This window comes from Myotis myotis, unplaced genomic scaffold (assembly GCF_014108235.1).
Source record: "Myotis myotis isolate mMyoMyo1 unplaced genomic scaffold, mMyoMyo1.p scaffold_m19_p_2, whole genome shotgun sequence".
NCBI lineage: Eukaryota > Metazoa > Chordata > Mammalia > Chiroptera > Vespertilionidae > Myotis > Myotis myotis.
This window is the reverse complement of record NW_023416324.1, coordinates 7,390,126-7,418,032: the sequence shown is the minus strand read 5'-3', so window position 1 is coordinate 7,418,032 and position 27,907 is coordinate 7,390,126. Positions and strand designations below refer to the sequence as shown.

Below are 27,907 nucleotides of genomic sequence, written 5' to 3'. Positions count from 1 at the left end.
TCTCAAACAAACCTACTTCCTGCCTCTTCGCTGCCGCTCCCGTCACCTGGGCGACCGCACCAGCCTCCTCGCTGGTCTCCCGGCTGCCGCCCTTGCCAGGCACGTCTTCTCCACGGGGCAGTTCTGCAAAGTGAGCTTCTAAAAGCACCCTCTGTCCTGTCACTCCCTTGCCCGGCTTCTACTGTCCTGAGAATAAAACCCAATCTCCCCACCTGCCTTCGGGCGTTCTGTCACCTACCCCTGGCCCCTCGGCCTCCTTCGAGTCCTGGCTACTCAGAGGGAGGTCCTCGGACCAGCAGCCTCGGTGGCCGTGGGCTGGTTAGGAAAGCAGAATCCCAGCTCCTCCGAGGACCTGCTGGGTCAGAACCCGCATTGCCACAGGTGAGCTGCACCTGCAAGTCCGGGAAGAGCTGCTCCGGGCCACCCCACGCCCACCTGGGGCTCCAGCCACACCGCCCCTCACCACTGGCTCTATCTAGTCTGTCGCTTAAATGTCACCATCACGCTGAGGTGACACGTTTGCAAGTAATGACCATGCGACTCTGTCTGAGAACTCTGCTGGTTCCGGAAGCGGCTGTGACGGCAACTTGTAATCATCTTTGTTTACGTTATTTTGTGTCCCCTCCCATCCCCCACACCCAGAGGAAGCTTTACTCGGGCAGGCACAGGGCGGCGGTATCGGGCACAGAGGAGGCGCTCTGCACATAGTTTTAGAATGAATAGCAGCCACAGGTATTGTGCCCTTATGAGGTGGTAGGAAATTTTCTTTCCAGGGATTACCTTGTTAATTCTGCATGAAACCTATGAGGTGAGACAGGCCCTAATTAAGGTAATCCCCACTGCACAGGTGAGGAAGTGGAGGCACCTGACACAGGTCACAGAGCTGGTCACAGGCAGAGTAGGGGTTCTGCCGGGGGCCGGGCGGGTAGTGATCTGGCCCCCGTGACAGCACCGGCTGCCCCTGCACAATCCCGCCCTCTTATTTGTAAATCAAACGGAATTTTGCACACACAGGGGGTGCTTGGCGTTGGAAAGAATTTCCTAGGGAACACTTCCGCAAAATCAGGAATTCTGCTGTGGGGGAGCCAGGGCCCCCTCATGTGCTTCGTGTAGATGACATTCTCGTACCCGGGGTCTGTGCAAGCCAGGGCTGTCCATCCACGCGTTCCCAAAGGCGGCTGCTATAAACCCTTCACCTCCGGACACGGGCCCAGAAACGAGCCCAACAGGGAAGATGCTCAGGCGAAGGAACGGTCGCCACTTCTGTGCCCTCTGTTGGGGCTGTCATGCCCTCCCGGTCACAGCCCCCAGGTCAGTAATGTCCATCTACGGAGAGCTAGTGCCTGCCTTCCACGGCCTTTCCTGTCTGCCCTCTGCCTCACCCCACGGAGCACAACCACGGGGCTGTACAGGTACCCCCACCATCGTAGCTTCCCACACTTTATCACGTCAGCAGCACAATCGCTACCGGTTCTTGAGCAAGAGCTTGTGTTAGGCTCCCTCAGAGTCACCTCCCTTAATGTAATCCTCAGCAAAATCCTTTACACAAGGAACATGGAGTCTTAATTTTTTGCAAAGGAAGAACCTGAAGCTCAGAGAGGTCAAGTAATTTGCCCAAGGTCACACGGCCAGCTGGCAAGGGACCTAGAACTTGGAACCGTTCACCTCAGAGTGGTCCTGGCAAACTGATACTCCTGCCTGAGTCCGCACCATGTGCCAGGCGCTGTGCTGAGGCCTGCACTGCTTGATCTCACAACAGCTCCCATGACGTGGGTGCCCATTTTACAGGTGAGGAAACTGAGGCTCAGAGAGGCAGACGGACACATCCCCAAGGTCAGACAGGCAAGATGAGTGCAGGAATTTGCACAGCGCCACGCTGTGTGGCCGCTCTGCGTTTAGCCTGGCACGGTCACACATTTTTCACTTATAAACCAGCCCTCGCGGAGTCTCATGCAGGCAGCTGGGCGTCACGGTTTGATAGTTTCCCTTTATTTTTGTTTTCGATCCAAAGGAAACAGGGCAGCTTGAGAAACCCACACTGGTTCCCAAGATGCAGGCAAAATAAATAAAACACACACACAAAATCAACAAACAGAAGGGCTGTTTGTCCACCTTGAGCACCTGCCGTTCCCCCACCTCCGGTCTGCGAGCAGGCTGGGGCGCGGGAAGCCTGCCTGTCATTTAGACGCGACGGCAACTGCCAGCTGCATCCCCTCCAGCGGCGCCCTAACCCAAGCCTGGAAGAAGGCCTGCGTTTTAACATGAGGGAATCCGAGAGAGGGTGTAATCACAGGCCCCCGGTTCCCTGGACGAGGTTCAGAATGGCTTTTTGCCACACGTGCTGCGCCCTGAAGACGGTCCTGTCACTTCCTCGAAGGCATGAAGGACAACCTCCCATCCTGGTGCAGCCTGGAGCCCCACCAGCTTAGTCACAGCCCAGAGCGTGCGACCTCGCAGATGACGGTAAATTAAGCTGACAAGTGTGATGGGCGGGGTGCCATTCTGTATGCCATACACCCATCGCCTCGGTTCATGGTCACCATAGCCTTTTAAGGTTGCTATGAGCACCCCTGTTTTGCAGAGGAGGAAACCGAGGCGGTGAAGAAACTTGTCCAAAGTCCTGCAGCTGGTAGAGCTGGGAGTTGAACCTACTTTTGGAGGCAGTACACAGAGCCTTCCTGAAGAGGGGCGGGCGCGTCTCTCGCTCAACCAGCGATGGATGCTCAGGGCAGTGTGGTGCAGTGAAAAGCGTCAGGAGTTAGGCAACTCCCCAAGTGTCAATTCCAGCTCCTCCATTTTCCAGCTGTGTGACTCCGGGCAGGGATTTGCCCTCCCTGAGCCTCAGTTGTTGCTCTGTAAAATGGGGAGAAGAATAGCACCTAAACCAATAGGGTTATTGTAAGGATTAAGTCAGGTACCAATCACAATAACCAACATTTACTGAATGCTTCCCATGCTCAAGGCACTGTAAAGAAAGATGTACTGCCATCTTCTTCATTTTACAGATGAGGAGGCTCAGAGAGGTTGAGTCATTTGTACAAAGACACACAGCTAATTGCAGAGATGTGGGGATTTCAGCCTACTAGCCTGACTCTGAGCCCAGGCTCCTCAGAACTGCACAGTGCATCCTCTTATGTAATTCAACATGTGCACAAACCAACAGGCCTAGTGTCTATAACACGACAGCTCTTCAACCCACAGCCAAAGTCATTATCATTTGGGGGGTGGCCATGGAGACAGAACCCAGAGAGGGCCTGTCTAGTTCTGCCTGCTGCCCAGTGCCTGGCAGACGTCTACAGCCCTCCACGGGAGTCCGGCCCTCTGTTCCCTGCACAGCAGACCCTGTGATGCCCGGCACATGGCCAGAATCAGCGTCGAGACTGAGATGCTTTGTCTGTGGCTTAGAGCTGGTCTTGGCGATTATCGGAAGTCCCCCTGGGACCAGACGTTGACCCCCCAGTTGGTTTATGCTTAGAAACAGACGAACAGTAAGCCCTCCACATCTTCAAGAACTCAACTGTCCTGGCCAGAAGAGACAGTCATGATCAGAGTCTGGGGGTGCCTGCCAGGCTGGGGGAGAGGGGAGCAGTCAAGGTTGCCCGTGGCACTTGTTGAAAATACAGATGCCACTGGGCCCGAGCCCAGACTGCTGACTCTGAGCTGCCAGGGCGGGGCAGAGGCATCTGCTCATTTACTTAAAGTATAATTTACATCTAGCAAAATGCACAGATCTTAGAGTACAGTTTGATGAGTTGGAACCACCACCCAGATCAAGACATAAGACGTTTCCATCTCCCGGAGGGTTCTCTGTGCGCCTTCTTCCAATCAGCCCCCACCCCGGCCGCCACCGACCCGCTTCCCATCACTGTGGGCTCGTGTCGCCTGCGCGAGAGCCTACACATGGGCTCATACCCCGCGCCCTTATCTCGGCCTTCTTCCCCGCATCCATGTGCTGCCGTGTCCGTAGTTCGCTGGGTCCCTCTGCCTCGCTGAGCAGCGCCCACTGTGTGGATATACCACGTCTGTCTGTTCACCTGCTGACGGACAGCGGGGCATCCTCTCATTTGGGCAGCTGTGCATGAGGCTGCTGTGAGCACCTGCGTGTGAGTCTGCGTGGGCAGGTGTTAGCCTCTCTCCATCAATCCCCAGGCCCGGGACTGCTTGCTGGCACACAGGGAGGGGCGTTTACCTCCATCCTCTCTGCAGGTGCTGTGGCAGCCCGGCTCTGGGGTGGGGTCCCTCGCCTGCTCTTCTTCAAGCCCCTGTCCCGGTGAGGAGCCCCCGGGGTTGCAGGACCCTCTCTGGGTCACGGAGGAATCGGTCTTCCTGACCAATGATCCCTGAGTCATCCCACAGCTTGACTGACATTTAGCTTTGAAAGCTGAACCTGCTCTGGGTGGTTTGTTCTGCTTAATGATGCCCGCCTTTCACACCAGGGCTTAGCGGCCCATGGAGATAACACAGGGAGTATCTGGTTGCTAAGGCTGTGACCGAGTTTCATGCCTCCTTCCCCTGCAGTCTCGACTGAATGTGCTGATGAAAATGCGACTGAATGTGCTGATGAAAAAGGGTCATTCGCAGCCCTTCCTCTACCCCCCCCCCCCCGCCCCAGAACCCCCCAGGGCATCAGTGCCAATTTAGCAGAGGCAGGAAAGCAAGGTGGTGATTATAATCTGTGTCTGGCCCAGCCGGCGTGGCTCCGTGGTTGAGCGTCGATCCATGAACCAGGAGGTCATGGTTCGGTTCCTGGTCAGGGCACATGTCAATCCCCAGTAGGGGGTGTGCAGGAGGCAGCCGATCAATGATTCTCTGTCATCATTAATGTTTCTCTCTCTCTCCCTCTTCCTTCCTCTCTCTGAAATTATGTGTGCATGCATATACATAATCTGTGTCTGTCTGGGGGGTGGCCTTAGGCAAATTGCTTCCCCTTTCTGAGCCTTGCTTTCCTCATCTGTAAAATGGGGACCCTGGCAGTGCTACCTCATGACACTGGAGGAAGGACTACCCAATCTGGGGTGTGGAAGGGAGGTAGAAGTGGCCAGCTGGGCAGCAGGTGGGGGCAGAAGCAGTAACTTGAGACCAGTTGTTATCTGAGGACCACCTCACCCCTACCTTGCAGAGGGAGGATGGGGGTTGCTAATATGCAGATTCTGGGGTCCCACTGGGGTCCCACTATGGATGTACAGAACCAGAATCTAGGGGGAGGCTTCCCGAGTGACCCTTGAACCCGCATCCTGGAGTGTGGCCCGAGGCGGAGCCTGGGGAGTTGTGTGGCCCGAGGATGCAGGGACAGGTGGGGTGGGAGGGCCTGAGCGGGGCCGGGGCACGGACTTCACCATGAGTTTCGGTTCCACATCTGGAAAATGGGTGTCATAGCAGAACCTACCTTAGTGTACTGTCGTGAGGCTTAAGTAAACCCACCGTGGAAATGGGCCAGGGAGGATCAGGACCAATTTATTCCTCCCCCAAGCCAGCCTCCCGGCGCTGACCCAGGAATTCCAGCCCCATGTGCCGCTCACGGCCTGTGGGTCAACTCAGCCACATCCTACCACCTTTGCCAGGGAGGCATTGCCAGGCCAGGGTTAAAAGTTCCAGCTACGGAGTTAGGAGGTCGCAGTTTCGACTCCCGGCTGTACCCTTCCTGGTTGGGTGAACGAGAGTTCAAGAGATTAACACTCAGCTTGCAGCTATGGCAGCTGAGCTATAAAAGGGCATCATAAAAGGCAGTGTTTCTCTCACTAATGGAGTAATTGTCAGAGGCCGTCACGCGCTCGAGCACCTAACCCCATGCCGGCACCCTTCGCACGGCCATGACTGTGGCCATGGACTTGGTCCTGCTCCCCTAGGACTGGGGGTGCAGCTGGTGCCTCCTGACAACTGGGCAACAGTCCCAACCCCCGGGCCCAGGAGCAGCGGCCATGCTCTCTCCTGCGCTGGTGGGACAGCCTCTCTCCCTGCAGCCATGTCATGTCCTCCCTCCTGCGCGTCTCAGCTTTAACCCAGCTCCTCCAAGAGGCCCCTAAGGTGCCGCTTGCTCAGCCAGGTGCAGCCGAACAGGGGGCTCCTGACCGCCAGGGAGGCCCAGCTCTGCACCTGAGTCTCGGTTCCTCATCTGGAAAGTGGGTGTCATAGCAGAACCGACCTTGGTGCACTGTCGTGAGGCTTAAGTAAAACCACCCGGACACACCCGGCAACCCAGTGCCTGGCCCACGCCAGCAACCGGAAGTGTGACCCACACTGGGCACTCCTATCCTCTCCCACGGCCGGTGTCACCTCCCTCCTGCCAGAGGCTGTAAGCCCGTGAGGACAGGACCCGTGTCCGACACAACCACCCCCACATGGTGCCGAGTCTCAGGATGTTCTCGGCTCCCCTGACAGGGAGGTGGCCGGTCACTGTTCCCTGGGACTCCTCCCCGGGGATGCTGTCCTCCTGGTGAGAGCGGGTTCTCGGGGTGGTTAGGGTGCACTGTGGCTCTAGGTGGCGGGGCGAGAGCAGCCTGCATGGGTCAGAAGGTTCCTCCTCTGCCTCCCCCTCCAGCCAAGGTCACTCAGATTTCCAGGGGGCCTCCCAGGGGACCCCCCACGAGGCCCAGGCGGGATGAGTCGAACCAGGAACAACCGTGGATTCATCCCATCTGAGGCCCTCGCACAGGGCGGGGGCATTCTCATCCATGTGACGGACATCCCAGAGAGGGGGGCCCGGAGGGACTCCGCCCAAGGTCCCCGCCAGCGAGGAGCCAGGCAGGATTAGAAACGAAAGCTCTAAGCTCTCACCCAGGGTTCTTCCTTTTGCCACGTGCCAATCTTAACTAATCAGGCAATCTTAACTCAAACACATGAACAAAGAGAAAAACCCAACATCTGAAACACAATAACCCCACCCCGACACACTCTGGGAGAGGGGTCCAGGGAGACACTCCCATACCCAGTACCAACTACCACACCAACAGGCCGCCTTCCATTCTCCACCCAACGGCCTGTGCAACTCAGCTGCTTCCCCAGAAAGAGCTGCTGATGTCAGTCTGTGTCTCCTTGGTCATACTTCGTCCACGTCACTTCAACACCTTCCGCTCCCCTCCTCCTTCCATCCATCACCCCCCCGTCTCCTCCAGACCTCCTAATGACAGTGCAAGCACACACCCGTCTCCCCGTGGCCCGGGCCTGAAATCTCAGTGACCTTGGGCATCCTCTCTCCTGCTAACTCCGTCCCTCATCAAACACACACTCCCAGGTCTCAGACTGGCAGCCCTGTGATGCAGTGTGGAGGACACGGATAACCTCATTTATAAAGCTTGAGAACCTGGTAAGCCGGGGCCAAATGCTCACATGCAATAGGCAGTTAGTGCTGGGTCATGGCCATGTCCTGCAGAAGGGGCCTGCCTCCCACTGTGCCCAGGCTTTCCCTCTCCCCGCTACCTCCCGCCTGGCCAGGCTCCCCGTAACATCTCCTGCCGCCTCCTTTTAGACACGTGCACTGGCGACCCCTCGTCCAGTCCGGCCCCAGACTTGTGTCTTCCTCCTTCGCAAAGTCTTTCTTTCCCGTGATTCTTCCTGCCCCCACCCACCTCCCTCCTCAGGACCCACCCCTGGGGCCTTTGTGAGCCACGGTTGATTGCAAGCCAGGAAGAGAGCCCGCCCTGGGACGTGACCTTGATCTGGAAGTTCCCAGCCTCGGTGAGGAAATAATTTCTGTGGTTTAACCTCCCAGTGTATGGTTTTCATTACGGCAGCCTGAGCTGACCACTACCAGGCCCTTTTCTGAGATGCGGCCATCCCCACAGATAATGATTCCCAGGTCTCCAGGATGACAGGTCTCAGAGGCAGATACCGTGCCCTGGTGAGGTCATGTCACTGCAGCCTATGGAGGTGCAGACCCCGCATTTCCTCCAGAGATGCCCTGCACGCTTGTCTCAGCCTTTGCCTCAGGCCGCCAATCCCCGTATCCGACCGCTAAAGTCATCCTTCCTGTCCTCCTTGCAGCTGAAACGCAAGCCCTCTGCCCTCAGCTCTCCCTATGGCTCTAGCGCAGTGGTTCTCAACCTTTCTCATGCCGCCACCCTTTAATACAGCTCCTCATGTTGTGGTGACCCCCACCCATAACATTATTTTCGTTGCTACTTCATAACTGTAATGTTGCTACTGTTATGAATCGTCATGTAAATATCTGATATGCAGGATGTATTTTGTTACAAATTGAACATAATGAAAGCATAGTGATTAATCACAAAAACAATATGTCATTATATATGTGTTTTCCGATGGTCTTAGGCGACCCCTGTGAAAGGGTCGTTCGACCCCCAAAGAGGTCGCGGCCCACAGGTTGAGAACCACTGCTCTAGCGCCTGCTTCGCAGTCAAGGCCCATCCATCAAAGAGCCCGGCCAGCAGCACTGCTCTCGTCCACTGAGCGCAGGCGCAGAGCCTCCCAGCTTGCTTTGGGGGGAAAGAGTCTGTTCCGCCACGGAGACCACCAGGAATCGCCGAGTGCCCGCATGACAGACACCAGAGGAAAGACTGTCGGGGAAAGGTTCAGCAGGTGGCACAAACTTCCAAGATTCCAGGTTTAAAAGAGAGAGTTTTGGGATAAAGCAGGGCTGGAAGTGGAATGGTCTTAACAGAATAATTTTTTTTTAAAGGTGGAATTTGTGACACTTGCCTAAAGAAGAAATAAGCAACTAATATCTGAATTGATGCCCGGAGTGTGAACCGAGACTCAGGAAAAGCAAGTCTGGTTGGCATGACGTCATGAGAAGAATCTGTGTAAGAATATGATCAGGGTGAGGCCCAGATTCCTAAGAAGAAAGCAAGGACTGAGGGCCCCTCGGGCATTCCCCCAGCCATGTCTGTCCACGATTGTTAACTGTATTAAGTACCGTCATATTTTACGCCAGAGGTTTGGTACACACACTAATTGAGTCCCCACAACTCTCCGTGAGGAAGGTAGGCATTATGCCCATTTTACAGATGAGTAAACAGTATCGGACCAGCAAGGGTAAGTCATTTGCCCAGGATCACAAAGCTATCAAGCACAAAACCAGAAATCTGACCCCCTTCTGTCTGGCCCCAGAGCCCACTTTCTGTTCCACATGCCAGGAGTTCCACGCCTGGCTGGATATCTGAAGCAACCAGAAAGTGTGTTCAAAATCCAGTGACCAAGAGTATCCCCAGGCCCCCACTGGACACCTGGCGGGGCCCCCACCCGGCATGGCTGCCCACAGATTTCTCCACCAGCCTCCTTGAGGTCCTGCTTCGGTGGCTGGACCTCCTGGCTTCCCTGATGGACATGGCCCCTGGCCCCTCAGACCGCCTTTCTCCTTCACCTTTGCCCCCCACCCCTATCACTAGGTAAGATCCGATTCTTACGAGAAATCCCTTATCCCATAGGTCACAGTGGCTCAGATTCCCTGACGCACCCTGAACGAGATCGCCATCCTACCGTCTGCTCTCCCCCACAGACCTTTCAGTCTAAGGCAGCGGCTTCCAAAAGTGGTCCCCGACCGCCAGCATCTGCATCGCCCAGGGCTTGCGAGAAATGCATATTCTCGGGCCTCCCCCAGACCTACTGAATCAGGAACTCTGCAGGAGGGTCCGGCAAGATGGTTACCAAGCCCCCCCAGGAGCTTCTACCATGTACTAAAGTTTAAGAACCACCCATGTGGGCATTTAAAAAGCGTGCCTCTCTTTTCATTTGCGATGACGTAAAAGTTCTGGAAAAAGATAGACATGATGGTGACACATCATTCTGAATGTGCTTAATGCCACTGAACAGCTAATGCTTAAAAATAATTTTAAAAATTATTATTTTTTAAAAAAGGGTAATTAGCCAGAAGCTACACACGAAAGATTACACATTGTATGACTCCATTTATGTAAAATATCCAGAAAGCCAGGGGGTGGGGGGAAAGGGAGAGGGGGAAGTAACTGGTTAATGGGTGTGAGGTTTCTTGTGTGTGGGGGGAGTGATGGCTAACCGGCTATGTCTGCGATGGTTGTCCAACACCGTGAATGTACCCAGCGCCAATGGACTGTTCACTTTTCAATAGTTAATTTAATTAATAGTTAATTTCTGAGGCCAGACATGATATCGATGACCATTAGCATTTATTGAGACATCATTTTTAATCTGATGGTATTCCGCTGATGGATGTGCCGTAGTCTGTGTTAGGCCTTCATGCTGGGCATGTGGATTCTCTCCACAAGAAGACATTTCAGCTGGTGAAAACATTTTAATCAGGGTGCTGAGATTTAGCAAAGCCCTGCCCTACAACAAGCAGCCACACGCCACTCAGCTTCGGGGCGAGGGATGCTATCTGGGCGGAAAGACCCCAGGGCCAGGCAGCATCGCTGGTGCACATTTATTTCAGGCACAATTGTTTGGGGGGCGGGGGAAAGGCTTTCATTTTCATGTGCTGAAGACAAAGTCAAATGCCTCTCAGACTTACCCATCTCACTCCTTAGACAGATGAGCTTGATTCCTTGGCAAGGAGGAGCGAACATTCTCCAGAATTCCCAGTTATCTCCCCAATTCCCAGTCCTGAGGTTACCTACCAGGTAAAGTGCGTTAAAAGCCGGCACTCTTGTTTCCCATCGTAGCATAGTGGTTAAGAATACAGAGCCTGGCCTGGCCCGTGTGGCTCAGTGGTTGAGCGTCAACCCATGAACCAAGAGGTCCCCAGTTCCATTCCCAGTCAGGGCACATGTCCAGGTTGCAAATTCCAACCCCAGTGGGGGTGTGTGCATGAGGCAACTAATCAATGTTTCTCTCTCATCGATGTTTCCATCTCTCTATCCCTCTCCCTTCCTCTAAAAAATATCAATAATAAAAAAAAAAAAGGAATACAGACTCTGGGTTCAAATCCCAGCACCACCACTTACTAGCAGTGGACGGTGAAACCGAGTGCGAAAGATGACAGAAGCCTGGGTCCCAGAAGGCCTCTGTGGGACCACGGCCCCACCTTCCCCACCCAGCACCTTACACTGGAACTGTGTCCTGAGTATCGTAAGCCCTTGAGATTGTGGGGCTGTTTGCACATGGCGAGCATACCCCTGCCTCAGTTCTCCCAAGTCATAGGACTGTTATGAGTTGACATATGCAAAATGCTTAGAACGGTGCCTGGCACAACTGGTATGTAAACTTAAACTAATATCTATAATAATAAAAGCATAATATGTAAATCGACCGAACGGCCAAACAGCAGAACGACCATCCGGATGACCACGCTATGGCACCCACTGGTGCCAGGCCAGTCAAGGCGGATGCAATGCGATTGGTTGGGGGGGGGGGCCCGTCATTGCCCCACGATCGCCCCGCAGAGGGAGGCCTAGGCCACTGGCTGGCGGGTCGATCGATCGAGGGTGATCAATGAGGAGGGGGGGCTCTGTGACCCATTGCCCTGTAGAGGGAGGCCCAGGCCACTAGCTGGCGGTGGGTGGGTGGGTGGGGCTTCCCTTTGTGGGGAAATTGATCATGGGGCTCCCAGACTGCCAGAGGGTGCAGGCAGGGCTGAGGACTCCTCCCCCCCTGCCGGAGTCCAACCCCAGCAGGTCCAGGGGTCCCCAAAGGTGTGGACGGAGTCGGCGAAGGAGGAATGACACGGAGACAGTGTTCAGTTGATCAGCAGCCTAGCCAGGATCTCCAGCCAGGATCTCCAGCCAAGTTCTGGTCTGGATCTCCAGCGAAGTTCTGGTTTGGATCTCCAGCCAGGTTCTGTCCAGGTTCTCCAGCCAGGTTCAGTCACTAGGTTCTAGTCAGGTTCTCTTGCCAGTTTCTGCAGTCAGGTTCAGTCCAGGATCTTTTGCCATGTTCTCTCGCTAGGTTCTGTCTTTAGGTTCTGAGGCCAGTTTCTGTCCAGGATCTTTTGCCATGTTCTCTCCAGCGAAGTTCTTCTGTCTCTAGAGAACGTTCTGTGTAGGTTCTGTGCCTAGGTTCTGTCTCTCCTGGTTCCGTATTCTAAGTTCTGTGTTCTAAGTTCTGTCTCTTAGTTCTGGGTCTTGCTGTCTTATTACATCTGTATTTATACCAGTTGATTCAATCCTATCAATCTCTATTACAAAGGTTAGGGCGTTTCTTATCTCCATTCCAGGGAGTAAAGATTATGTAGCTTAAGCATGATTGTTCATAGTTAAAGTGATTAATTACCCACCTGGCACTTAGTTAAGAGGTTTTATTCCCTCCCTAACTTCAGGGGAAAATCCCTACCTGGGGAAACACCCTTTCTCAGAGACCTTGGTTAAAACACATAGTGCCAAGAAGGTGAGCAAACATATTAAGAACAGTATGCCATATATGCCAGGTCCCTTGAAACAGCAAGCATGGACCGGCTCCCGGCACCCCCCCCCCCCCCGTGCACAAATTTCGTGCACCGGGCCTCTAGTTAGGAATAACTTGTAAAGGGCAGACCCACTCACCAGCCAGCCCAGGATCTGCCTCCTCCAGGGCCACCCCCAAGACAGGGATGATGGGGAAGGCTTGGATGTCCAGCCCCCCAGTTCCATCAAGGATATGGACCCCATCCGGGACATTTCCCCAAACATCTTGTGACTTCATCACTAACCAGATGTCTCTGCCTCCCAGGAATTTCCCTAAACTCTTTTTGAGTGTTTTCAGCCCGAAACCCTTTTATAGGAAGCAAATGTGTCAGCTCCTCCTGTCTGGGAGAAGTTCCCAGGACCCGGTCAACTTCATCATGGGTAAGAGCACGCACGTGCTTAAAGCTGCCGACACACTTCCCCACATGCGATGAGTCAGTACAGACACGCAGGGCTGAGCTCCATTAACTTCATTTCCACCCGTGCAGCCAGGCACAGTTCCCCTCGGCCCGAGACTGCCCTGTCCAGTCAACGGCTCCATCCGCTCCCAGCCACAAAACTCAGGACCCATGATCCGTAAACTCAGAGCTTGTACCCCCAGCGAACGACACACTTATCTCTACCATTTATCTGTAACAGGTTGCTGGTCTCATACCTATGAGTCATGGTTTCTGTTTCTTTCTTCTTTGTGTGTGTGTGTGTGTGCACAGATCCCATTGGGAATCTGATGAAAGCTACTGACCCTCCACAGAAAAATGCAGACATGGAAGGTCTGATGCTTAGTGGGTCCTTACAGGCAATCTGGGGACCCTGAGATGAGTTATTACAATCTTGAAATGACCCAACAATTTCATAACCATCTTGACGGCTGTACTATTTTATTGCTTTGATGACCAGGAGAACATCTCAGAGCAGCATTTACAAGCACCTTTTATCTGCACAGAAAATTCTGGAAGCATGGCTACTTCTGGGAAAAAGTACTGGGGGGGAAGGCGTCTGTGGTGGGAGGAAAATGTATCTTTTTCATTGCATATCCTTTTACACACTTTTTTAACTGTGTAAAAAAAATCGAATTAAACTAATTTTTAATTAAACAAAAAGAGTTCATAGAAAGTTACTTAGGTGAAGAGCTACATACAATCCATTGTTACTTCCATTCCTTTGACACGGGGAGGTCACGGGGGGGGGGGGGGGGGGGGGGAAGGTCAGCTTACTACCCCACAGGCTGGGACTAACACCAGCTGGGAAAGACAAAAACATCACTCAAGGAAAGATGATAAATTGTTTCCACTTGGTGTTCAATGTAGGTCATTAAAGTTTCAAATTGGAGAGGAGGGTGTTATTAATATTTCATTAGGTCCCTACACAGCTGGGGTGCTGGGGGTAGGAATTGGCCACACCTTATTAGGGAAGTTTAGGAGGTGCACATGTAAGCAAATCGACCCTGAGCAAGGCTGGAGGTGATAAAGACTGTGTAAATGCTAAACAATGCTGGGGTGGGTAAGGGGGAGGGGGGGAGACAACTAGTGGAGAGTAAATAGTGCCTCACATGTACCTTCCCCCCCCCCCAATTCAAAGATGGTAGCTCTGCGTTAATTGGGTCCAATGCTGCGAAACTGCCCTTTCTGTGAGTCATGGGGGCTTAGAACCTGATACTTCCCATGCAGAGGTGAGGATTGCATGAGGTCACATGGGTAAAGCTCCTGGCTCTGTGCCAGGCACACAGTAGGTAACGAGGCACATAGTAGGTCCATCCCTTCTGCCCTCCCCTCCTGGATCATCAGCATGAAACTTTCTATGCTTGGCCATCCTATTTAATAAAAGCCCAATATGCTAAGTGTCTGGTCGTTTGGTCAGCCATTCAACCAAAGTGTAATATGAAAATGATATGCTAAGGCTGCTCAACCGCTTGCTATGATGTGCACTGACCACTAGGGGGCAGACAGTTGACTGGTAGGTTAGCTTGCTGCTGAGGTCTGGCGGATCAGGACTGAGCAAGATGAGCCAGACATGCCCTGGAGCCCTCCCACGGTCCCTCCCCAGCTGGCCAACCTCCCATGTCCCTCCCCAGCCCCGATTGTGCACTGGTAGGGTCCCTTGGCCTGGCCTGTGCCCTCTCACAATCCGGGAACCCTCGGGGGATGTTGGAGAGCTGGTTTCAGCCCAATCCCGCAGGCCAGGCTGAGGGACCCCACTGGTGCAGGAATTCGTGCACTGGGCCTCTAGTTTCATATAAACATAGACGCTCCACATAAACCCGGCAATCCCACGCCTAGGTATTGCCCCAGGGGAATAAAACACTGAGGTTCATCCTAAAACCGAAACGCAAATGTTTACGGTGGCTTTAGCCGTCGTCACCAAAAAATGGAAACACTCCAAATGCCCTTCAACAGGGGAAGGGGTAAACAAAGTGTGGCACACCATAGCCTGGGATGCACACAGTATGGAGGGATCTCAAATGCCTTATGACAGCGACGGCGAACCTTTTGAGCTCGGCGTGTCAGCATTTCGAAAACCCTAACTTAACTCTGGTGCCGTGTCACATATAGACATTTTTTGATATCTGCAACCATAGTAAAATAAAGACTTATATTTTTGATATTTATTTTATGTATTTAAATGCCATTTGACAAAGAAAAATCAACCGGAAATATGAGTTCGCGTGTCACCTCTGACACGCGTGTCATAGGTTCGCCATCACTGCCTTAGGAGGAGTAAAGGAAGCCAGACACAGAGGCTTCACACTGTGATTCCATTTAACTGCCACCCTGGAAAAGACAGCACTGAATGCACAGCGAACATCAGTGCTTGCTAAGCACAGGGTGGGAGAGGGATGGACCACAAAGGGCAGCAGGAGGGACTCTGGGGGTCGATGAAACCTTTCTGTATCTTGATTATGGTGGCGGCCACAAAACTGTGTGTGTCTAACTCATAGAACTGTACACGAGAAAGGGTGAATTCCCCCGGCCGGCGTGGCTCCGTGGTTGAGCATCAACCTATGAACCAGGAGGTCACAGTTCGATTTCCAGTCAGGGCATGTGCCTGAGTTGGGGGCTCGATCCCCAGGGTAGGGTGTGCAGGAGGCAGCCGATCAGGGATTCTCTCTCATCATTGATGTTTCCCTCTCTCCCTCTGTCTTCCTCTCTGAAATCAATAAAAAATATGTATTTTTTAAAAAAGGTGAATTCCACTGTTTGTAAATGTGTGTGTATGTGTGTTATAATGCTGGGAGGGTGGTGTCTTAGCTCAGGTTGCTATAGCAAAATACCATAGACTGAACGGCTTAAACAATAGACATTTATTTTTCATGGTTCTGGAGGCTGGATGCCCAAGATCCAGGTGCCGGCAGGTTTGGTGTCTGGTGAGAGCCAGCTTCCTGGCTCGGAGGAGGCAGCCTTCTGGCTATGTCCTCACCTGGCCTTACCTGGGTGATCTCTCTCTCGCTCTTCTTCTAAGGGCACGAATCCCATCGTTGCTGTCTCACTCTGGTGCCCGAATCTAAACCTAGTCACCTCCCAAAGATCCCGCCTCCTAATACCATTACACTGGGGGCGGGAACTTCGACACAGGACTCTGTGGGTTCAGCCTCGCTCCTACCATGGCTTCCTCCATCTGGGAAGGGAGGCCCAGATGCTCAAAGTAAAAGAACCACCCGGAATAGTGGCTAAGATTTGCAAAGCCCTCTACAGCTCACAGAGCAGCTTATCTCATAGTGACCCTTGGGGGAGGGGAGGGGATCTACAACATAATTTTTATTTAAATAATTTAAAAATAATATTTATTAAAAAAACATGTCCTTCTAAGAATAATACTTACTTGCTAAACAAAAATTCAGAAATCTAGATTAACAGAAAAATTTCAAACCATTAAATTACCCTTGCTATCCACAACTACTGATAATATCTATGACGCTGTTCAGACTTTATGTATTTTGTAAACAAACATATCTCTTTTTTACAAAAATGAGATCTTACTGCTATTTGGTTCTATGATCTAATTTTAATGATCTTTATTTTAAAAAATTGATTTTAGAGAGAGAAAGGGAGAGAGAGAGAGGGAGAGGAACATTGACATGTTGCCTCCCATATGCACCCTCACCGGGGATCAAACCTACATCCTGGTTATGTGCCCTGACCAGAAATCGAACCTGCCTTTTGGTTTACAGGATGATGCTCCAACCAACTGAGCCACCTGGGCTGGTGACCTAATTTTTAAAATTTTGTTATATGATGAACAATTTTTCACATCACCACTATTCTTATAAACTATAATTTTTCATGGCTGAGGAATAATCCAGTACATGGAGGGCCCATCATTTATATAAACAACCCTCCACTGACGGACACATAATTGGTTTCTACTTTTATTGCTATTATAAAAAAAAACAAGTGTTGAAACTGACTCCTTACATAACCACGTTTCCCCGGGATACACTCCTGGTGTTGAAACTGCTGTGTTTTTTGCAGCTTTTGAAGTGCATCTGCAGACAGTCCAATCTGCACTCCTACCATAAGCTCGTGTGGGCACCTCCCAACATCAGCATTCTTTTTTAACTTAAAATTTTAAAACTTTCCCAAACATTTAAACCATTGTACGTGGAAGACGGTACTGTTTTAATGGGCATTTTTTTTTACTACGATGAGGTTGAATACGGTTGCTCCCCGCCCCCTCCACCCATGTGCTCATTGGTCAACAGCATTCCTTCTTGACCCCATTTCTCCACACGGGCCTCCAGCCTTTCCTTTTCCTGATTGGAAAGCTCGCGCATGTGTTTAGAAATCGGGCCCTCGTCTGCCAGGTGTTAAAAATACTGCTCCAATGTATCATTTCCTGCATCTAAGTTTTTACATGTCCCAGTCACTTTCAAGAATTTCTTTTATGATTTTACTATCGTGCTCTAAAGGCCCCTTCCATAAAGGGGTGCTGGTGTCTTCCCAGCGGAGAAACCTCGCAGAGGCCACTTGGCCCGAGTGACCACGGTCAGCATCCCCCCAAAGTCATGCTGACGTCACGTCTATCGGGACACGATGCTGCAAGGATCTCACACTTTCCTAAAACCCCAAGCCCCGTGGGGTCCAATCATGAGAAGACACCAGGCAAACCCATACTGGGGGGCATTCTACAACCCCCCGACCAGTCCTCTTCAGAGCCCTCAAGGTCAAGAAAGTCAAGGAAAGACGGAGAAACGGTCACGGACCAGCAGAGACGAAGGAGGTGTGATGGCTAAAGGCGATGTGGCGACGTGGATCGGACCCGGAGCAGAAACACGGCAGCGGGGAGACGGCGGAATCCAAACGAAGTCTGTTATTTTCTGGGTAGCGATGTGAATTTCTTTCCTGCTACTTCTTTTCATCTTGGAAAGCTAACTGTCTCCTGTACTTCCTTTGATTATCATCATAGTCTTTGCTCAAGACACATAGCAACGATGGCAGATTTCTTTACAAAGCTTAGTATTAACTATTAAATATCTTTCTCCGTTTCAATTTTGCATGACTCTGCCAAGGAAAAGAAATTTAAAGCTCAAGTTATCTGAAGCCTGGACACTTCCATGAGGAACCGGCTACATCAAAGCCGGCGACTGTTCCTGCTGCCGTCAGCAGAGCCAGGCCCCAGAGCGACGGGACCGGGCGCAGTCGTCTCTGAAAAGCGAGCTACAGAACAGATGGCCTTGGCTAAGCCAGGCTACAGAGTCAGGATGGGGGCCAGGGCGGGGCATCTTCTTCCAGAATTTCCCAGGAGTCCCAGTCCATCGTTTTTCCCCCAGAATGGTTTGATGCAGGGTGAAGTCTCAACCTGAGCTTCCAGGTGCTCTGTGCCGAGGAGGGGCTGCCGAGGAGGGGCATGGCCAAGCGGACCCCCTTCCTCGAGAGAGACATGGAAGGCTTACCCCCCGCCCCTGGAGGAGGGTGGGCTGCAGCCTGGCTGGCACCGAATTCTCCAGGAGATTTCTTCGAGAAACAGACAACTCAGAGGCTTCCTCTCACTTCAGCGAGGAAGTTATTTTTGAAAGCACTTGGGAAGTTCCCATTCCGGCCTCGGGTGGGAGGCCCAGGGAAGGGAGTGGCCAGTACTGGCGCCTCCCAGCCGTAGCGGAATTCCTGAAGGTCAGGGACCCAGCAGATGTGGACAAAGGCTGCTGCCACCACCGTGACATGAAAAATCCGATGCGACTGGAGCCATGTGTCAAACGTGCCAGGACAGATGCACTCGGGAGCCAGCTCCGGGATGGACGTCACAGCCAGGAGGCAGAGCCGCCCACCGGGCCCTCGGCGGTGGCCTTGACCGTGCCCTCGAGATAGTGAAGTGCATGGTGGGCGTCCTGCTCTTCCCGGCCGGTGTTCAGGAGTGGCACACCGGCCCCCTGTGCCACATGAGGGCGGAGATGCCCGGGACACAGACGACGGAGGGGTAGACGAGCTGTGACTGTGGGAGCAAAGGGGACAAAGCTCCCCCGATCCCTAGAGCAACCCCTGAATAACCCAGTTTGCAGAAAGTCGGAGAGACGTTCTCTGAGTGACAGGAGGCAGTGGGAGAGCCGAGAGAGGCGGAGGCAGAGCCCTGCGCCCAGGGACCTCCCAGAAGCCACCTTCTCCTGCAGCGGGCCATGAAGTTCAGTTAGCCTGAGGTCAGTCAAGACTCCCAGGAAAATAGCACAGAACCAAGCAGATGGGCCTGGATGCTGCGCTCTCTGCATGGATGCAAGGGTGCTCCTGAGCGGGCCCGCGAGGGGGCCTGGGCGGGCCGTGGCCGCGCAGAGGTGGTCGACGGCCTTCAGCCAGTCGGGGAGCACATCCTAGGGGATGGCCCTCCAGCGTCCCCCCACCCACAGACCTTATTCACGAACCCCTCTGTCTTTTCCCTGGCACGGTGGCCTGCGGGGAAGTGTCGGGGCTGGCACCCATGCCTGCTCCTCCTGGGGCATTGGGCATGCTTCCTCTTCAGCTTTGGTCGGCTTGGCACTTCCCTGTTTGCCCTTCTCTTCGGGCAGGGGTCCCGCTTCAGCCAGCTGCACTGGGCCAGTTCCCTGTTCCCTGCGGGAGCCCCCGTGCTCTGTGCCACCACATGTCCTTGGTGTTTTACATACTCACACTGTAGACCTACTTTTGCCTGCCCCACCCACACATAACGAGGCGACAGTTTTACTAGGGTTCTCCTCTCACCACGGAAAATGCACGCTGTTCCAGGTCTACTTTCTTCTATTCCACTTTTGGAAAGCCAGGGAAGACCACTTAACTGACTTAAAAACTCACTAAGATGCCGGGCCGGCGTGGCTCAGTGGCTGAGCGTCGACCTATGAACCTGCAGGTCAGGGTTCGATTCCCAGTCTGGGCACATGCCTAGGTTGTGGGCTCCATCCCCAGTTGGGGTGTGCAGGAGGCAGCCGATCAATGATTCTCTCTTATCATTGATGTTTCTATCTCTCTCTCCCTCTCTCTTCCTCTCTGAAATCAATAAAAATATATTTAAAAAAAAAACACACCACTCACTAATAAGTCACTGCCTGCAGTCTGTAAACATTAGCCTAGGGAACCTCCAAGATCGCTTCTACTATCGACAATTCACACGGCATCAACAAAGCTGGGATCCCGGGAGGGGACGAGAGATGCCAGGAGGTCCTGTCCCCAAGGTGGAGTAACAGGCCTCATCACCAGAATAGGAAGCAAATTCTCAGCACACCTTTGCCATGGACACACCTGCTCTCTCGGCGGGAGGGTTTGGAGATGAGCAAGTCACATGCTGATCTTTCCAGGGAGACACCCCAGTGCCTAGTCCTGGGACCTGGGGCGAGGAATGAAGACATGCATGGCTGCGTTAACACCAACAGAGCAGACACTCAGACGGCATGCAGCCTGCTCCCTCCGTCCCTATGATCTTTGGGTCACATCCATCCCACCCCAAAGGCTGACCTCCTCCAAGTCAAGGAGGCTCACTGAGAACTGGTTTTGCTTTAGATCTCATAAAAATGGTCCCTTTTCGAGAACCCATGGCTACACAGAGGCGTGGCCTCCTAGAGTCCACGGAGGTGAATCATTTGCATAGCTTTACAGGGTTTTGGCCCCGGGAGTGTTAGAGGGAGCCAACACAGAAGGCGGCCTCCTGAGGACCTGCCAGCCACCCGAGGAGGGAAGCGTGCGGGACCAGCAGGTTAGATCCGGGGTGAGGAACCGTCACTCGGGGAAATATACCCGTGATGAGGATGGATTGAAAACCAGGCTACGAAATGGCAGAGCCAGCAAGCACGCTAACAAACCCTCATTAAAACCCCGCAAATGAGCTGATGGTTTCCTCCCAAGGTTTCTGCACTGAACATGAGCTGCTTTTGAGACCTGGGGACAAAAACAACCTTGAAAGCCTGTCTGTCCAGAGGCGCATCGTAAAGAGCAGCAAATAAGTTTAGTGGCCAGCGTCCTCCCCGCGGTGGTGCCAGCGTGAACGGACAGCAGCTGACAAGGTCAAGACGCACGGGCTCTGACGTGCAGCCCTTTGCTCCCAGGGCCTCAGCCTTGACTCCCCTGGACGTGCCATGGTGGATGCCTCCAAAGTGCCTGGCAGTGTGGGGTGCGGGGGAGAAAGGGGCTCTGGGAGGCAGAGAATGCCCTGGGTGTTTGTTTTCTTTTTCCAAGAATCACCCTCAAAATCATGCAAAGAGGAATTGGGAAACTTGGGTTCCAATCCTGACTCTGATCTCGGGCAAGCCCCGGGCCTCTGTTTCCCTACTCGTAAAAGCACCAGGTTGGACTTTCTGATGGCTAAGGTCCCTCTGGCTCCACTTTCCGAGCTAAAGGGACCAGCATTCAGGCTGAAAGGCTTGTAATTCTGATAAATCTAGGGCAAGCGAGAATAAGGAGACTTTCGGCAGCTCAGACCAAGTAAACAAGGGCGGATAGGAGGCCGGCCACCCAGCAGTCCTGAGATGCCAGCTGGGGCTCAGGGGGGGAGGAGTCGGAATTAGCCTGAGGCCTCCGCTGAGACCCTCCGAGAGGCCCCCTGGCTGTGTCTTGGGGGGGAGGCGGGCAGGGCAGTCGGGCCTGAATCAGGGAAAACCAAACAAGTGACCTGTTTCTTTGAGGAGCCAGAGCTCCAGGGGGAGGGGGAGGGGGTGGGGGGAGGCACACAGTGTGCCAAGGGCTCAATCCAGGAGAAGGGAGGAAAAAACATTGCCGGGTGAAGCTGGGCCACCTGTCCAGGCCGGGGAGGAGTAAGACCCTAGGAAGGGGCTGGCAAGACTGAGATGCTGAGACAGCCTGAGCTACACGGGGGCCCCAAACAAGTCTCTGACCTGGATGCCGCCAGGCCTCCTGGGATCATGCAGAGAACCCTGGAGGGGGCAAGAGAGCTGGGTGCCTCCTTGGGCAAGTTTCTTTCCCTCCCTGAGTTCTGTGTGTCAAATGAGAGTGGTCCCCTCCACCCGAGACATCCCAGGGTCCCCCTGTGGCAGGTGAGAGGCGGTGCCTGTTCCACCACGAAGCCAAAAACACGGAGAAGGACACCCTTACCGCTGTCAGACTGCCAGGATGCCTCCAAGCTTCCGAGCAGACACCACAAAAGCGAAAGCAAAAGCCAGTAGCCAGAGCAGACCCTTCGCCCTGTCCCCCATCAGAAGGCATTGAGTTTCTAGAACATTCCAGGCACCTGGGGAGAAAATTTTTCAGTCCCTCGAATTCCATGTAACTTGGTGCTGGGGGAAGAGAAGCTCAGAGCCAGAGGCCCTCACACTCCAGTCTCTTCCAGCCTGAGGGTTTTAGGGGGTTACTGTCACCCCACGGAGGGAGGAGGGAGGAGGGAGGGGAGAACATTTACCAGATCCTCAACCCAGTAAAACAGGAGCCCCTGGCGGATCAGGCTGCCCAGCGCGAGTGCTGACAGGAGGCAGGCCGCTGGCCCTGCCTTTCCTCACACACACACAGACTCCCGGACCTTGGGACTCCGGGAGCCAGAGCCAGAAAGACACAGCTGGAGGGGACGGGGCCCTGCCAAGGTGCCAGGCCCTCGTCACCTCTCTGGTGGAAGCCGGGCTGGCAGTGCCGGCCTCACACCCAATCCACAAATCTGACCCTTGTACCAGCGGTCACATGTTAAGACCACATGTTCCTCTCTGCCTCCTGGGCGGGGCTCCAATCCACGCCCCCTTTTTCACGCCCTCTGCCCCCAACCTGCAGGCCAGCCTGCTCTCCCCAGCAGCCTTCTCCAAACGTCCATCCAACAGCAGCCGGAACTGTCCTCCTAACATACCAAAAGGATCAAACGACTCCCCAGTTTAAGGGACGTGCAGGGGATTTGTGTCTTCCTTGTTCAGTGTCCATAGAGCGCCCAGCACGCTGCCTGGTGGGCAGAGGCACACCTGTTGAGTGGTTCCCAGGTGTCTACATGATACCGTCTCATCTGCGTGACCACCGCCCACCCAGTCCAGCTCACTCCGAGCCCTCCACTCCCTCTACTTTCCCCTCCCTCACTATCTGAGCACCCACACCCAGCACACGTGGCCTCCATACCTCCCTGCCTTTGCTGATGCCGTTCCATCTGCTCAGACACCCTTCCTCTCGGTCACCCTGAGTGACTCTAATTCACTGTTGAATGTTCAAACATTCTTCTTGTAGCAGGACCTCTGGTCAGGCCCCCGCCCGGGTTATTTTCTTTCTTCTGTTCTCCCCTAAGCTCTGTGACCGAACTTCCTACAGGAGTGGCTGTGTGCGAGGCATGAGCGACCCATCCTGCTTTTCATCTCCTTTTACAGGTGAAGAAACCAAGGCTCAGAGAGGCCACGTGACTATCACTGGGGGTCACAGAGAAACTCCTGGGAGGGGTGGGGCCTGACTAGATCGCCACCTCTCTGGGACCCTTGTCATTGACTACTCACCAGGCTGGGCCCTGTCTCCCTAGGGGCAGGCCGGGCCCTGAGACAAGCCCAGGAAACCCTAATGATGGAACCACGGTCAGCTCAGGCCGTGGTGAGGAACAGATGCACCGCCAGCCTCCTCCCCTTCCTGCTCTCCCGCCTGTACCTCTGGCAAGCTGTAGGGAGAGGCATCTGGAGGGGAAGGGGCTCCCTCCCAATGCCCTGTGGCCCCATCAACTTGGGTTGGGATCTTTCGTGACAAGTCTCCAAAGTGTCAAGGTGGTTCCGGGGCCCCAGAGCCTTTCACTAGCGCCCCCCCCCCCCCCCAGCTGCTAGGGAGGGACCTGGCCCAGGTCACGCAGGCTCTTCCGTGCCCTGCACGGGTGCCCCAAGGCTGACTGGGGCAGGGAGTGCCGGGGCGGGGAGTGCCGGGGCGGGGCTGGGGAACATACGGACGCCCAGGCTTCCCGGGCCCCAGCCCCTTGGTTAAGAAAGATCTCTTTCTGAAAGTGACCATCCCTCTCAGACTCGGCATATACCTCCCTTCCGGCGCAGACCGTAGCTGGATGGGGGTCCCAGTACCTGCTATGTGCTAGGCACCAGCTCCCCCCGCCCCCCCCCCCCAACATCGCCTGTCACAGCGGTTCACAGGGAGAAACTACGTTTCACCCCACCTTGCTCACGCCCCGATTCCTCGCCCTGTTGCTTCTAATACGTAACACGCACATCCACACCCTCCAATCGAAATCCCTAAAAAGCCTCGATTTCTAGAAAGGAGTAAGTGATGGGGGGGAGGAGGACCTTGCAGGCAGCGCCGGGGTGGGTTCAGGGCGCCTACCGGGAAATTCCCCAAATTCTGCACCAGGGGAAGGCGCCTCTTTGTCCTCCAGCCCGAGGGTTCAAACCCCGCCGGCGGCTGGCACCTGCCCCGCCCGAGGCGCCCCGGAGGCCGCCGCCTTTCCCGGCCGAGGCCCCAGCACGGAGCCCGGGGGGCGGGGTGCCCGCGCTGGAAGGGCGCTGCCCGGGCGGCTGCGGGTACGAAGTTCTTCGGGCACCGGACCCGGGGCTGAAAGCTCTCGGACAGACGCACAGACAGACCCAGGCAGCCCTGGCTCCCTCCCCGGGGAGCCCGCGGTCCCTCCGGGGCGCGGCGGCGCAGACTCACCGGGGCGGCGGGTCCCGCTCGGTCTCCGCCGGGCGGCGGGGGCGGGGGGCTCCACGGGCTGCCTCCTCCGGGCGCCGGGATCGCGGGGCGGGGGCTCCGGGGGTCGGGGAGACGGCGCACCGCCCGCCCGGGACCGCGATGCAGACGCAGGAAGCGCGGCCCCGGAGCGCGGCGCGCGGGGGGCGGGGCGGCGGACGCAGAGGGCGGTGCCACCGAGCCGCTCCCGCCCGCGAGGCGCCGCCCACCGGGACCCTCCCCCCGGCCCGCCGCGCCACCCCCGGCCCCGGGCGGGGACCCCGGCTGCGAGGGCGACACCCCCTCCCCGGCGGCTCGGGAGCGCTGGGGTCGCAGGACGCCGGGCCCAAGCCCTCTCCCCACCCACCGCGGCGAGCGAGGAAGGGAGAGGGGACGAACCCCCAAGATGTGGGGGTGCAGTGGGGGAGGTCGGGGCCGGGAGCCGGGGTATTTGTGGGTTAATAGCGATGGGAGACGGCTCCCCTCTGGCTCCCCCCTGGGCGCGGGCGCTCGGACCCCGCAGCGCCGGTACCTGGTCTCGCGCTCACCTGGCCGCCCCTCGCCGGCTCTTCCCGGGGGGCTGGGGGGTGCAGGGGGCTCGGCTGCTCCCTCTCACCCTCCGGCAGCGGGATCAGGGCTGGCAGCGCTGGGGCCCGCGCCTGCGAGGTGACTGAGGGCGGAGGTTTGGGAAGCGAGTTTTTAAGCGGCGAGTCCGCTCACGCCTCCCCTCGGGCTCCCCACCCCGCCCCAGGTGTCCCAGCGCCTTCGGGGTCCGCGCCGGCGCCTCCGCCCAGACGGAGCCGGTTTGGCGTGCGGGTCCCGCGCGCGGGGTCCGGGCGCTCAGGCCCCGGAGCCTCCGATGCTGGGGGGCCATCCCCAACTTCGCAGGGAACTTTCCCAGGAAAGCGCAGGCGCTGCCCCCCGCGCCGCTGCCCGAGGCGGGTCCCCGGGAGGGCGAACCCCGCTGGGCGAGGGCGCTCTCACCTGCAGCTCGGCCTCCGCCCGGCCTGGAGGTTTGCCCGGGAGCCGCGCCGGCCTGGCGTCCGACCTGGGTGGGTTGATCGCAGCCAAACCACCGAAAACCGAGGCTCTAAACAGAAGGAGAAGGCAGCCCGCCTCCTCCCTCAACCTCAGGCTGAATTCCCGGGGAGGTCAGGCCTAGGTCCCCTTCTCGGGTACGTGTCCAAGCCTTTGAAGTTCGAGCCCTGAGAAAAAGCCCACGGGCAGCAGGCCAGGTGTCAGAGAAGGCGCCTCCTACCGGGAAGCTCGCGTGTCCAGCACAGAAATGAGGCACCTGGTGGGACTGCAACCGAGTTCCCCTCCAGATGGCCACATGCTGCATTCATGGCGACTCATGGTCTCGTGTGTGTGTGTGTGTGTGTGTGTGTGTGTGTGTGTGTGTGTGTGTGTATGTGTGTGTCTACAGTTACCACTGGTGGGTATTCCAGCCCCCCTCCCCCCTCCATACACACATTGTTTCAACTCAACAGTCACGGGTCAGCAGAACCCTGGTGTTCACGCAAATTCAGGGCTGCCTTGTGACTTGAGGCTGGGGAAGGCATTTGGGGAAACAGAGCAGGGAGTTCCCGTGAGCATAACTGCTAGTCCTCCCATCCTCACTGCGGACTGCTTTCCTTGCACCATCTCCTGGAACCCTTGTACCAACCCACGAGATGGTCAGTGCTTACACCCACTTTACAGAAGAGAAGGCAGAGGCTTCAAGCGGGGAGGTCTTCTGCCCAAGGTCACACAGCTGGGAAGTAGCAGGAGTTAGCCCCTGGTTGGGTGGCTCTAGACCAGTGGTTCTCAACCTTGGCTGCACATTAGAATCACCTGGGAATCTTTTTTAAAATCCTGATTTCTGGGCCTCATCCTCCGGAAATTCTGTTTCTTTGTTACTAATGTTGTGGCCCCACCCCATAACAAAGAAACAGAATTTCCGGAGGATGAGGCCCAGAAATCAGGATTTTAAAAAAGATTCCCAGGTGATTCTAATGTGCAGCCAAGGTTGAGAACCACTGCTTTAGAAGCTGTTCTGGAATTTGTCCTTGTCAGTTGCACATGCTCTCTACTCTGGGACAAGGTCCCCCACCCCCACCCCCGCCCCCACTTCCCCGACTGCCAGTCAAGTCAGGAAGTCGCCTTTGTCCCATTTCGGCACAGGGATGGGGCTGTCTCCAGTTCCACTCCCGCCTCAAGGGCAGGGATTCCTGTGGCTACTTCATCGGCTCCCTGCAGGTGCTTCGTACATATTTGATGAGTGAACGAAAGCCCCCAGAATATTATGTTAGGGGTTGGGGAGCCCCTGTGTAAGCAGGTACCTGTGAGAACATGCTCCGGGATAAGATCTGTGCATGTGCATCGCAAAGTTTAGACTGAATCTGGCAACCTGCCAGGCTGCAGAGCAGCGATGGGGACAGTCACGTAGCCCGCAGATAAGACTGGAATCTGGTTTCCATTTCACTCCGCGAGTCTGACTTCTGAGAGGCCCCGGCTGGGGATGGGTCGCTTCAGGCCGTGGCTCCAGCTCCCACCTGGAGGCCAAGAGCCTCAGTACTTTTCCGTGCCAGGATCCGGCTCCAGATTCGCCCGGCGCTGCTGCACACCCAACGGGGCGGGTGCCGTGGATCTCAGCAAACCATCTTCAGAGCGCTCTGTAGGCGGCTCACCCTGGCTAGCCTGGGGAGGGGCTGGCGAAATTCTCAGCCAAAGCTGAGCCACGGCAAATCTGAGAAGGTGGGAGGGGAGACCTGTTTCTCTTTGTCATCTCCCCGCCCCCTCCTTTTACTACCCAAGCCACACACCAGCCTGCTGACACCCTGTAACTGTGTGCCCTGCACTGAGTGGAAAATAAATGGCAAGCAGCCAGCATCAAAATAAAAAACAAACAAAACAAAATAAAAACCCCCAAAGATGTCCACATCCCAATCCCCAGAACCTGCAAATATGTTACTTTACATGGCAAAAGGGCCTTTGCAGATATGATGAAGGTAAGGGTCTTGAGATGGGAGATCATCCTGAATTATCCTGCTGGACCTGATGTCGCCAAAGTGATTCTTATAAGAGGGAGGCAGGAGGGTCAGAGTCAGGGAAGGAGATGGGACAGGTGAAGCAGAGGTCAGAGTGATTCAGTGGCTGAGGGAGCTAGGAGCCGAGGAGTGTGGGAAGCTTCTAGAAACTAGAAAAGGCCAGGAATGGATTCTCCCCTAGGCCCCCCAGGAGGAGCCCTCCCCGCTGACACCTTAATTTCAGTTTAGTGAGATCAGTTATGGACCTCTGACCTCTAGAAATGTAAGATAATACATTTGTGTTGTTCTAAACCAGGACATTTTCGGTCATTTGTCACAGCAGCGACAGGAAACTAATACGTCCTGCAAACTCAGCCATGTAGGAAGGTGTTTATTTCACCTGCCTTTTTAGCTAACTGTTCACCATGATGCTCTTCTCACAAGTGGCACCACGTACTGTGGATTTAGGAAGAAGGCAGGATTTTATCAGCTCTGTCTTGGGGTTCTGAGTCTTCTGCCACTTATGAGCTGTGTGACCTTGGGCAGATGTCTCCTCCTCTCTGAACCTCGTTCC

At 55.0% G+C, this 27,907-nt stretch overlaps 1 protein-coding gene across 7 annotated transcripts in view; it reads right to left on the bottom strand.

The window, feature by feature from the left end:
• Nucleotides 1-25,673, bottom strand: part of LOC118676301 (transmembrane protein 51) — a 155,103-nt gene extending 129,430 nt beyond the window's left edge. For 2 of the 7 annotated variants that reach the window (XM_036349961.1, XM_036349957.1), the window contains exon 1: nucleotides 24,858-24,995. The gene's annotated coding sequence lies outside the window, so the exon portion shown is untranslated. Of the gene's footprint in view, nucleotides 1-2,652; nucleotides 2,854-24,310; nucleotides 24,450-24,857; nucleotides 24,996-25,309 lie in introns of those variants that run through there. The other 5 variants (XM_036349959.1, XM_036349956.1, XM_036349962.1 and 2 more) reach the window with 3 other exon arrangements.
• Nucleotides 25,674-27,907: the final 2,234 nt, after the last annotated feature.